This window comes from Rattus rattus, chromosome 7 (genome assembly GCF_011064425.1).
Source record: "Rattus rattus isolate New Zealand chromosome 7, Rrattus_CSIRO_v1, whole genome shotgun sequence".
Taxonomy (NCBI): Eukaryota; Metazoa; Chordata; class Mammalia; order Rodentia; family Muridae; genus Rattus; species Rattus rattus.
This window is the reverse complement of record NC_046160.1, coordinates 337351-350116: the sequence shown is the minus strand read 5'-3', so window position 1 is coordinate 350116 and position 12766 is coordinate 337351.

Here is a 12766-nt window from a genome sequence, read left to right as displayed (position 1 = left end):
CTGTGTCTTTTATATATTTAGCATTGTTATCTAAAAAAAAAAAAACTCTTGAACTTTTCTGAAATATTTTCTGTGTTTTATATTTTCAGAAATATTTTTCAAAATCTCATCACATTTATTCCTTAAATGTTGTCTGTGTCTTTAGTATTTTGAAGATTATTTTCCCAAAAAAATCTTCATATTTTTTTCTGAAATATTTTCTGTGTCTTTCTATTCTCAGGACAATTCTTCCAAAACTCTTGAATTTTTCTGAAACATTTACTGCGGTTTTTTTTTTTTAATTTTCAGATTATTATGTAAAGAATCTTGAATTTTTTGAAATATTTTGTCTGTATTCCATATTTTGAGGATAGTTTTCAAAAAAATCTTAAATTATTTTCCAGAAATATTTTCTGTGTCTTTTATATTTCTGGATTATTATCTAACAAATCTTGAATTTTTCTGAAATATTATATGTCTTTTTATTTTCTAAATTAATTTCCTTAAATATTTTCTGTGTCTTTAATATTTTGAGGACTACTTACCAAAAAAATCTTGATTTTTTTCTTAAATATTTTGTTTCTTCTATATTTTGAGCATTATTTTCCAAAAATATTGTCAATTTTTTTCCAGAAATATTTTTGGTGTCTTTTATATCTTCATGATTATTTTTTCAAAATTCTTGTGTTTAATATTTTGAGTATTTTTTCCAAAAAAAGTCAAAATTTTTCAGAAATATTTGAAGTATCCTTTCAACTTTTAGGATAATTTTCCCAAAACAACCTTGAATTTTTCAGAAATATTTTCTGTGTCTTATATTTTCAGAATTATTATCTAACAATTCTCATTTTTCATTAAATATTTTCAGTGTCTTTATGAGGACTATTTTCCTAAACCATGTTTGATTTTTCTGAAATATATTCTGTGTCTTCTATATTTTAAGGATTATTTTCTAAAGATCATCAATTATTTTTCCAGAAATATTTTTGTTGTCTCTTTTTTTTGTCAGGATTATTTTCCAAATATCTTGTATTTTTCCTTAAATATTTTCTGTCCTTACTATTTTGAGGATTATTTCCCAAAACAACTTCAAATTTTTCCTGAAATATTTTCTGTGTCTTTTGTCTTATCAGGATTATTTTCCCAAAAATCTTGAAGTATTCTGAAATATTTTCTCTGTCTTTTCTATTTTCAAGATTATTATCTAAAACAATTGAATTTTTTTAATATTTTGTAGCTTTTATGTTTTAAGGGTTATTACTTGTTTTTTGTTTGTTTGTTTTTTTTTCCTTAAAGGTTTGCGGTTTCTTTAATACTTTTAGGACTATTTTCCAAAAATTTTTCAAACGTTTTCTTAAATATGTTTTGTCTTTTATATTTTCAGAATTATTTTCCAAAAGATCCTCAGTTTTTCCTTAAAAGTTTTCTGTCTTTAATAGTTTGAGGATTATCTTCCAAACAAAAAATCTTTGGATTTTTTCTGAAATATTTTCTGTGTATTTTCTATTTTCAGAATTATTTCCCAAAAACCTTGAATATTTTCTGAAATATTTTCTGTGTCTGTTACATTTTCAGGATTATCATCTAAAAACTTTTGAAATTTTCTGAAATATTTTTGTGTCTTTTCTAATTTAAGGATCATTATCTAAACAAATCATCAATTGTTTTCCTTAAGTGATTTTGGTTTCTTTAATTTTGAGGATTATTTTCCAAAAAGAAATCTTCAAATGTTTTCATAAATATTTTCTGTCTTTTATATTTTCAGAATTATTTTCCAAAAAATCCTCACTTTTAGCCTTTAAATGTTTCCTGGTTCTTTAATACATTGAGGGTTATCTTACAAAAAGATCTTTGAATTTTTTCTGAAATATTTTCTGTGTATTTTTTGTTTTCAGGATTATTTTCCCAAAACTCTTGAACGTTTTCTGAAATCTTTTCTGTGTCTTTTATTTTTTCCAGATTATTATCCAAAAAATCTTGAATTTTTTGAATCATTTTCTGTGTCTTTTATATTTTCAGAATTATTTTCCAAAAAAATCATCAATTTTATTTCTTAAATGCTTTCTGTGTCTTTAATAGTTTGAGGGATATTTTTTTTAAAATATCTTCAAATTTTTTCTGAAATAATTTCTGTCTGTTCTATGATAAGGATTACTTTGGAAAAATCTTGAGTTGTTACTGAAATGTTTTCTGTGCATTTTATACTTTCAGAACTATTATCTAAATATCTTGAATTTTTCTGAAATTTTTTTGCATCTTTTATAATTTCAGGATTATTTTCAAATTTTTTTTCCTTAAATGTTTTGTGTGTCTTTAAAACTTTTAGGATTAATTTCCAAAAACTTCTTGAGTTTTGTTGAAATATTTCTGTGTCTTCTATATATTGAGGATTATTATGCAAAAAATGTCAAATTTTTTTCATAAATATATTTTGTGTGTTTTATATTTTCAGGATTATTATCTAAATTACTATCTTTTATTAAACATTTTCAGTATCTTTAATATTTTGAAGATTATTTTTCCAAAATCTCTTGAATTTTTCTGACATATTTTCTTTGTCTTTTATATTTTCAGGATTATTATCTAAAAAGTTCTTATCTATTTCAGTAAATATTTTCAGTGTCTTTAATACTTTGAGGACTAATTTACAAAAAAAGATCTTGAATTTTTCTGAAATATTTTCTGTGTCTTCTATATTTTAATCAATGTTTTCCAAAAATTCTCAATTTCCTTCAAGAAATATTTTCATTGTCTTTTCTTTTTTCAGGATTATTTTCACAAAAACATTTATTTTTTCTTTAAATATTTTCTGTATCTTTAATATTTTGACTATTATTATGAAAAAATCTTCAAATTATTTATGAAATATTTTATTTTGTATTTTCAGGATTACTAACTAAAGAATCTTGAATTCTTCTGAACCATTCTATGTGTCTTTTGTATTGTCAGGATTATTTTCAAAAAAAAATTATTTTTTTTCTTAAATTTTCCTGTGTCATTAATTACTTGATGATTATTTTCCAAAAAAATCTGAGATTTTTCTGAAATATTTTCTGAGTCTTTTCTATATTCAGGATTATTTACTAAATATTTTCTGTCTTATATTTTCAGGATTATTATCTAAAAAATTTTGAATTTTTCTGAAATATTTTAAGGATTATTATCTAAATAATAATCAATTTTTTTCCTTAAATGTTTTCCATTTCTTTAATACTTTGAGAATTATTTTCCAAAAAAAAATTTTTGAGTCTTCATTTTCATGATTAATTTCATAAAAATCTTGTATTTTTCCTTAAATATTTTCCTTGCCTTTAATATCTTCAGGATTATTTACCAAAAAAGTCAATGTTTTTTGTACACATTTTGTGCATCTTTAATATTTTGAGGATTATTTTCCAAAAAAAAATTTTAATTTCTCTGAAATATTTTCTGTTTCTTTAATATTGTCAGGATTATTTTTCAAAAATTCGACAATTTTTTCCAGGTTCTTTCGTCGTCTTTTCTATTTTCAAACTTACTTTTACAAAAATATTTATTTTTTCTTATTTATTTTCTGTCTTTAATATTTTGAGGATCATTTTCCAAAAAGATTTTCCTTCAAATTTTTCTGAGATATTTTCTTTGTCTTCCTCTTTCCAGGATTGTTTTCACAAAAATCCTATATTTTTCCTTCAACATTTTTCTGTGTCTTTAATATGTTGAGGATTATTTTCCAAAAAAAAAAATCTTCAAATTTTTTCTGAAATATTTGCTGTGCCTTTTATATTTTAAAGAATATTATCTAAAAGTCCTTGATTTTTTTTCTGAAATATTATCTATGGCTTTTATGTTTTCAGGATTATTTTCGAAATAATTGTCAATGTTTTTCCTTAAATGTTTTCCGTGTGCTTAATATTTGAGGAATATTTTCCAAAAAATTTTAAATTTGCTGAGAGATGTTCTGTGTCTTCTACATTTTGAGAATTATTTTCCAAAATTTCATCAATATTTTCCAAAAACATGTTTGGTATCTTTTCTATTTTCATGAGTGTTTTCATAAAAATCTTGTAATTTTCCTTAAATATTTCCTGTTTCTTTGAGGATTATTTTCCAAAAAAACATCAAATCTTTTCTGAAACATTTTCTGTGTCTTTTCTATTTTCAGGATTATTTTCTCAAAAATCTTGAAGATTTTCTGAAATGTTTTCTGTCTTATAAATGTCTAGGATAATTAACTCAAAATTCGTGTATTTTTTCCATAAATATTTTTGCTGTCTTTACCATTTTGAGGATTAATTTCCAAAAAAATTTTGAACTTTTTCTGAAATACTTTCTGTCTTCTATACTTCGGTATTATTTATAAAAAAAATCGTCAATTTTTTCCAGAAATAGTTTCGTTTTTTCTCTGTTTTCAAGATTATTTCCACAAAAAAACTTTTATTTTTTTTCATTAAATATTTTATGTGTTTTTAATATACTGAGGGTTATTTTCAAAAAAATTCTTCAAGATTTTCTGAAATATTTTTGTTGTCTTTTCTATTTTCAGGATTATTTTCTCAAAAATCTTGATTTTTTTCTGAAATATTTTATTGTCTGTCTTTTACATTTTCAGGATTATTATCTAAAAACAATCTTGAATTGGTCTGAAATATTTTCTGTGTCTTCTGTATTTTGAGTAATATTTTTAAAAAAATCATCAATTTTTTTCCTGATATATTTTCTGTGTCTTTTCTATTTTCAGGATTATTTTCACAAGCATCTTGTATTTTTTTTTAAATATTTTCTGTGTCTTTAATATTTTGAAGATTTTCTTCAAAAAAATTTTTCAAATTTTTTCTGAAATATTTTGTATCTTTTATATTTTGAGGATTATTTTCCAACATTTCGTCAAATTTTTTCCAGAAATCTATTTGGTGGCTTTTCTATTTTCAATATTATTTTTAAACAATCTTGTAATTTTCCTTAAATATTTTTGTATCTTTAATTATTTGAGGATTATTTTCCCAAAAAAAAATCTTCAAATATTTTCTGTGTCGTTTCTATTTTCAGTATTTTTTTTGAAAGACCCCTGAAGCTGGGAGACCCTCACTCAAATCTCGGGATGACACAACTCCACAAGAACTCATGTAAGGCGAAAGCTCCCTGCACCCAAATCCTGTGGGAGGGAGAGCTAAACCTTCAGAGGGCAGACACACCTCTGACCAGAAGAGACTACACTCCCCCAGGAGCTGGGGACTGAACCCCAGGGCCTTGCGCTTCCTAGGCAAGCGCTCTACCACTGAGCTAAATCCCCAACCCTCTGCTCACATTTCTGACTCCAGAGGAAAACACCTAATGCCATCTGGGACGCTGGTGCACGGGTTGGGGAGCCAGGAAAAGGCTGCGCAAGCCCTCTAGGTTGCAACCTTCATGGAGAGCTCAAAAGCAGCCCCCCAGGAGCAACTTCAGCCACAGGACCACAAGTAAGACCAACTTTTCTGCTCCAAGCAACCTTCCTGGTGGACTCAGGTAACAGGCCCACAGGAACAGCTGAAGACCAGTAGACAGGAAAGACTACACACCCGAAAGCAGAACACTCTGACCCGTAACTGACTGAAAGAAAACAAGAAAATAGGTCTACAGCACTCCTGACACACAGGCCTATAGGAGGGTCTAGCCACTGTCAGAAATAGCAGAACAATGTAACACCAGAGACAACCTGATGGTGAGAGGCAAGCGCAGGAACCCAAGCAACAGAAACCAAGGCTACATAGCATCATTGGAGCCAAATTCTCCCACCAAAACAAACACTGAATATCCAAACACACCAGAAAAGCAAGATCTAGATTTAAAATCACATTTGATCATGATGATGGAGAACTTCAAGAAAAACATGAAGAACTCCCTTAGAGAAACGCAGGAAAACATAAATAAACAAATAGAAGCCTATAGAGAGGAAGCACAAAAATCCCTGAAAGAATTCCAGGCAATGCAGAAGCAGGAAAGAGCATATGTCAGCAGCTTGACAGCACACCTAAAAGCTCTAGAACAAAAAGAAGCAAATACACCCAGGAGGAGTAGAAGGCAGGAAATAATCAAACTCAGAGCTGAAATCAACCAAGTAGAAACAAAAAGGACCATAGAAAGAATCGACAGAACCAAAAGTTGGTTCTTTGAGAAAATCAACAAGGTAGATAAACCCTTAGCCAGACTAACGAGAGGACACACAGAGTGTATCCAAATTAACGAAATCAGAAATGAAAAGGGAGACATAACTACAGAATCAGAGCAAATACAAAAAATCATCAGATCTTACTATAAAAGCCTATATTCAACAAAACTTGAAAATCTGCAGGAAATGGACAATTTCCTAGACAGACACCAGGTACCGAAGTTAAATCAGGAACAGATAAACCAGTTAAACAACCCCATAACTCCCTAAGGAAATAGAAGCAGTCATTAAAGGTCTCCCAACCAAAAAGCCCAGGTCCAGACGGGTTTAGTGCAGAATTCTATCAGACCTTCATAGAAGACCTCAAACCAATACTATCCAAATTATTCCACAAAATTGAAACAGATGGAGCACTACCGAATTCCTTCTATGAAGCCACAATTACTCTTATACCTAAACCACACAAAGACCCAAAAAAAAGAGAACTTCAGACCAATTTCCCTTATGAATATCGACAAAAAAAATACTCAATAAAATTCCCAAACCCGAATCCAAGAGCACATCAAAACAATCATCCACCATGATCAAGTAGGCTTCATCCCAGGCATGCAGGGATGGTTTAATATACGGAAAACCATCAATGTGATCCATTATATAAACAAACTGAAAGAACAAAACCACATGATCATTTCATTAGATGCTGAGAAAGCATTTGACAAAATTCAACACCCCTTCATGATAAAAGTCCTGGAAAGAATAGGAATTCAAGGCCCATACCTAAACATAGTAAAAGCCATATATAGCAAACCAGTTGCTAACATTAAACTAAATGGAGAGAAACTTGAAGCAATCCCACTAAAATCAGGGACTAGACAAGGCTGCCCACTCTCTCCCTACTTATTCAATATAGTTCTTGAAGTTCTAGCCAGAGCAATCAGACAACAAAAGGGAGGTCAAGGGATACAGATCGGAAAAAGAAGAAGTCAAATATCACTATTTGCAGATGATATGATAGTATATTTAAGTGATCCCAAAAGTTCCGCCAGAGAACTACTAAAGCTGATAAACAACTTCAGCAAAGTGGCTGGGTATAAAATTAACTCAAATAAATCAGTAGCCTTCCTCTACACAAAAGAGAAACAAGACGAGAAAGAAATTAGGGAAACAATACCCTTCATAATAGTTCCAAATATTATAGAAGACCTCGGTGTGATTTTAACCAAGCAAGTAAAAGATCTATATGATAAGAACGTCAAGACTCTGAAGAAAGAAATTGAAGAAGACCTCAGAAGATGTAAAGATCTCCCATGCTCATGGATTGGCAGGATTAATATAGTAAAAATGGCCATTCTACCAAAAGCGATCTACAGATTCAATGCAATCCCCATCAAAATACCAATCCAATTCTTTAAAGAGTTAGACAGAACAATTTGCAAATTCATCTGAATAACAAAAAACCCAGGATAGCTAAACTATCCTCAACAATAAAAGGACTTCAGGGGAATCACTATCCCTGAACTCAAGCAGTATTACAGAGCAATAGTGATAAAAACTGCATGGTATTGGTACAGAGACAGACAGATAGACCAATGGAACAGAATTGAAGACCCAGAAATGAACCCACACACCTATGGGCACTTGATTTTTGACAAAGGAGCCAAAACCATCCAATGGAAAAAAGATAGCATTTTCAACAAATGGTGCTGGTTCAACTGGAGGTCAACATGTAGAAGAATGCAGATCGATCCATGCTTATCACCCTGTACAAAGCTTAAGTTCAAGTGGATCAAGGACCTCCACATCAAACCAGGTACACTCAAACTAATAGAAGAAAAAGTGGGGAAGCATCTGGAACACATGGGCATTGGAGAAGACTTCCTGAACAAAACACCAATGGCTTATGCTCTAAGATCAAGAATCGACAAATGGGATCTCATAAAACTACAAGCTTCTGTAAGGCAAAGGACACTGTGGTTAGGACAAAACGGCAACCAACAGATTGGGAAAAGATCTTTACCAATCCTACAACAGATAGAGGGCTCATTTCCAAAATATACAAAGAAGTCATGAAGTTATACTGGAGGGAGACAAATAGCCCTATTAAAAAATGGGGTTCAGAGCCAAACATAGAATTCATAGCTCAGGAATGTGAAATGGCTGAGAAGCACCTAAAGAAATGTTCAACTTCTTTAGTCATAAGGGAAATGCAAATCAAAACAACCCTGAGTTTCCACCTGACAGTAGTCAGAATGGCTAAGATCAAAAACTCAGGTGACAGCAGATGCTGGCGAGGATGTGGAGAAAGAGAAACACTCCTCCATCGTTGGTGGGATTGCAGACTGATACAACCATTCTGGAAATCAGTCTGGAGGTTCCTCAGAAAATTGAACATTGAACTACCTGAGGACCCAGCTATACCTCTCTTGGGCATATACCCAAAAGATGCCCCAATATGTAACAAAGACACATGCTCCACTATGTTCATAGCAGCCTTATTTATAATAGCCAGAAGCTGGAAAGAACCCAGCTGCCCTTCAACAGAGGAGTGGATACAGAAAATGTGGTACATCTACACAATGGAATACTACTCAACTATCAAAAACACTGACTTTATGAAATTCATAGGCAAATGGATCTAACTGGAAAATATCATCCTGAGTGAGGTAACCCAATCACAGAAAAACACACATGGTATGCACTCATTGATAAGTGAATATTAGCCCAAATGTTTGAATTACCCTAATTCCACAGATCACATGAAACTCAAGAAGGATGACCAAAATGCAGATGCTTCACTCCTTCTTTAAAAGGGGAACAAGAATACCCTTGGCAGGGAATAGGGAGGCAAAGTTTAGAGCAGAGGCTGAAGGAACACCCATTCAGAGCCCGCCCCTCATGCGGCCCACTCATATACAGCCACCAAACTAGATAAGATGAATGAAGCAAAGTCCAGGCTGACAGGAACCAGATGTAGATATCGCCTGAGAGACACAGCCAAACAAAGGAACTGAGAACGGGACCCCTGTTGAAGGAATCTTAGAAAGGACTGAAAGAGCTTGAAGGGGCTTGAGACCCCATATGAACAACAATGCCAACCAACCAGAGCTTCCAGGGACTAAGCCACTACCCAAAGCCTATACATGGACTGACCCTGAAGTCCAACTGCATACATAGCAATGAATAGCCTAGTAAGAGCCCCAGTGGAAAGGGAAGCCCTTGTTCCTGCCAAGACTGAACCCCCAGTGAATGTGATTGTTGGGGGAGGGCGGTAATTGGGGGAGGATGGGAAGGGGAACACCCATATAGAAGGTGGAGGGGTTAGGGGGATGTTGGCCTGGAAACGGGGAAGGGTAATAACAATCGAAATGTAAATAAGAAATACTCAAGTTAATAAAGATGAGAAAAAGAAAAAAAAAACTCACATAAGACTGTCCTTGTTGTAATTTACACGAGGTTTATTGATAGTAACCAGTGCACAGGGGTTGAGGCTTGTATCCCACTAGGGGCAGAAGAGTTCGACCACCAGTAGCTAAGAGGAGGGGAATTTAAAGGAAGAAACCACAACCCAAGGGTGTAGGGAGGGTGTCATTGGAAAACATCGAGAATACCAGTGAAAAGTCACAAGGAGGAACTTCCTGTTTCTCAAGATTGTTTAACTTTATGATCCACCAGTTCCTGGGAGAAGCTTCCTGCTTCTCAAGATTGTTCTTTAAGATTTTAATCTAACGTTATTGTCAGCTAGTTCCTGGGAGAGAGTTGTCGAACCAGCTGGAGTAATCGCAGTTCCAGGGCTCAACCAGTTTCTTCTTCTGCTCTAAACTTTTGTCTAGGGGGCAACCTTAAAACTTCTACCTTTCAATTTCCTCAAAAGTCTTGAAGTTTTTCTGAACTATGTTCTGAGTCTTATGTATTTTCAGGATTGTTATGTAAAAAATTGTCAGTTTTTTTTCCCTCAGATATTTTTGGTGTCTTTAAGATTCTGAGGTTTATTTTCCAAAAACTCTTGATCTTTTTCAGAAATATTTTCTGTGTCTTTTATATTTTGAGTATTGTTGCTGTAAAGATACTAAAAAATAAAATGTTGTCTTTTATCCTCTGCTACGTCCGTCGCAGAGCCCCAAGATACCTGCTAGATATCTTGCCAGAAGCAAACATCCTAATTCGCAATGACAGCCCAGTGTTTCTGCTGCCACACACTCTCCCAAACTAAATTCTCCACAAGACAGAACACACAGCCCAATAACCTCTGATCCAATTGATAAGATACAAAGCCTGGTACACATCCATCCTTTAAGAACAGTCATAACAACCTGTAAAGATACAGCGTGGAATCTTCCATGTTGTCCCGTGACTACTCTCTTTCTCCTCCCCTCTTCCATTCCTGTCTTCTCCCCTTCCTTTAAACTTTTCTCCCACCCATCCTTCCTTCTCATCCAATGACAGGCCTCATTCTATTTTTTACCTGCCTCACCTGTGACATCATCCCACATTTCACCCTATTTGTTAATTAAAAACAAAAGAAAACTTTTCTCTCACGTATAAGCTGAGTACAACTATTGTCATTTTGTTATTAAAAGCATAAAATATATCTAACACCCAGTCCAACACTTTATCAGTTAAACAGAACATTTTGTTATCCATTCTAGCTTAAGAAAAGCTTAAAATCTATGTTATATCCTGGCTAGCTTGTATACTACCTGATAACTAATAAAATATGTATTTTCAGAGTTAATCAGCCTGATGGGCTATGAGACTACAATCAGTCTTCAACCCCATCAGAAATCTGAGAATGACCAAATATCTATAGACATAGGAAGCCTAACACGGCTTCCAGAACTAAGAGATTGTAGAGACAAATCTCCACTAGCATAGTCCTCTGTTAGCAACATGTGAGTGCAAGTCTTCAGCCTTCTGACCCAAAATCAACTGACAGATTCTTGAAATGCAGATTTTTGAAGGGCTGATCACCCTTGGCAGGTCTTATCAGTCAACTATTCTGCATAATTTGTCCTTTTCTGGACAGTATTAGTCTGCAGATGAAACAGACAGTTTTGTCCAATGGCTGCCTAGCCACAAATTATTGCCTCACGTGGAGGTAGAGATGTTCAACTTCTTCAGTAAATCCACCAAAGAGGAACTATTAGGAACAGATATGTCTCAACAAAAGATAAATAACCTTAAATCTCATATTCTGTAGTTTTTGAAAACCATCTACCTATATAAAGTAAGCTGGACTTATTATCTTGAAAGTATTCTAACAAACTCAGAGCCATGAATTTGCTATTTGGCCCTTAACTCACATGTGTAATAAACTCAGAAGTTTGTAATGATATCAATAGAAGGACTTGTACTTTTAAACTTTTTTGAAAAATAAATTCTATACCAAAAGCAAAGATATGAACCTAGTCTAGCTACCAAATGAGATTATGACTGTACAACTCAATCTAGCTAATTCCTCCCTGCTAAATTACAACCATTTCTAAATTCCTTATAAAAACAACTTTAGAATAACCACTTTCAGCCCCCCAAATGTCCAAGGAATTGGGGCAACAACTCTGAGAGGCTTTGCTGACTGAGAATTAAGATATCTAGCAGATATCTTGGGACACCGCAGTGCCAGACGAAGAGCAGATAAAAAGACTTTTATTTTTTATAATTTTACAACAACATAACCCTAACCCTAATGAGAAAGGGACATTATTTTAGTAAAATTCTTGTTATTTAAAAAAAAAAAACTTTTAATGCTCATATAAAACCTAAACATAACCGTAACTATAAGTGTAACCCTAACCCTAACCCTAATCCTAACCCTAATTAGAAACAATATGTATGCACTTTTAAGTGTTGTTTGCCAAACATTGATAGTTCAGTCATTTCCTGTCACAGAATAAATACTGACTTAACCTTAACCCTTACCGTAACCCTGATGAGGAACACTAAGTATGCACTTCTAAGTGTTGTTTGAGAATCGTTGACTTTATAGTCATTTACTGTCACAGAAAAGATACTGCTTTGATTTCTGAAAATGTTTGTGAAAACTCAGAGAGTAATGATTTTCTTTATTCTTCTACTTGAATAAAGGAGTGCCGAGAGAACTTACAGATTTCATTGAGAAAGTGACATTATTTTAGTAAAATTCTTGTTATTTAAAAAAAAAACACACTTTTAATGTTCATATAAAACCTAACCCAAGCCCTAACCCTAACCCTAACCCTAACTCTAACCCTTAACCTGACCCTAACCATAATCCTAACCCTAATGAGAAACAATAAGTATGCACTTTTAATTTTTGTTTGCAAATCATTGATTTTATAGTCATTAACTGTCATGGAAAAGATACTGCCTTGGTTGGGAAAAATATTTGTGGATACTCAAAAGAGTAATGATTTCCTTTGTTGTTCTACTAGAATCAAGCAAGGCCAAGACAGAACTTACAAATTTCACTGAGAAAGTGACATTATTTTTGAAAAATTCATGTTATTTTCTCTAAAAATCACATTTAATGCTCATGTAAAACCTAACCCTAACCCTAACCTTAACCCTAATGAGAAACATCAAGTATGCACTACTAAGTGTTCTTTGTGATTCTTTGATTTTACAGTCTTTCACTGTCTCAGAATAGATACTGGCATGCTTTGGGAAAGTATGGGTGAAAAC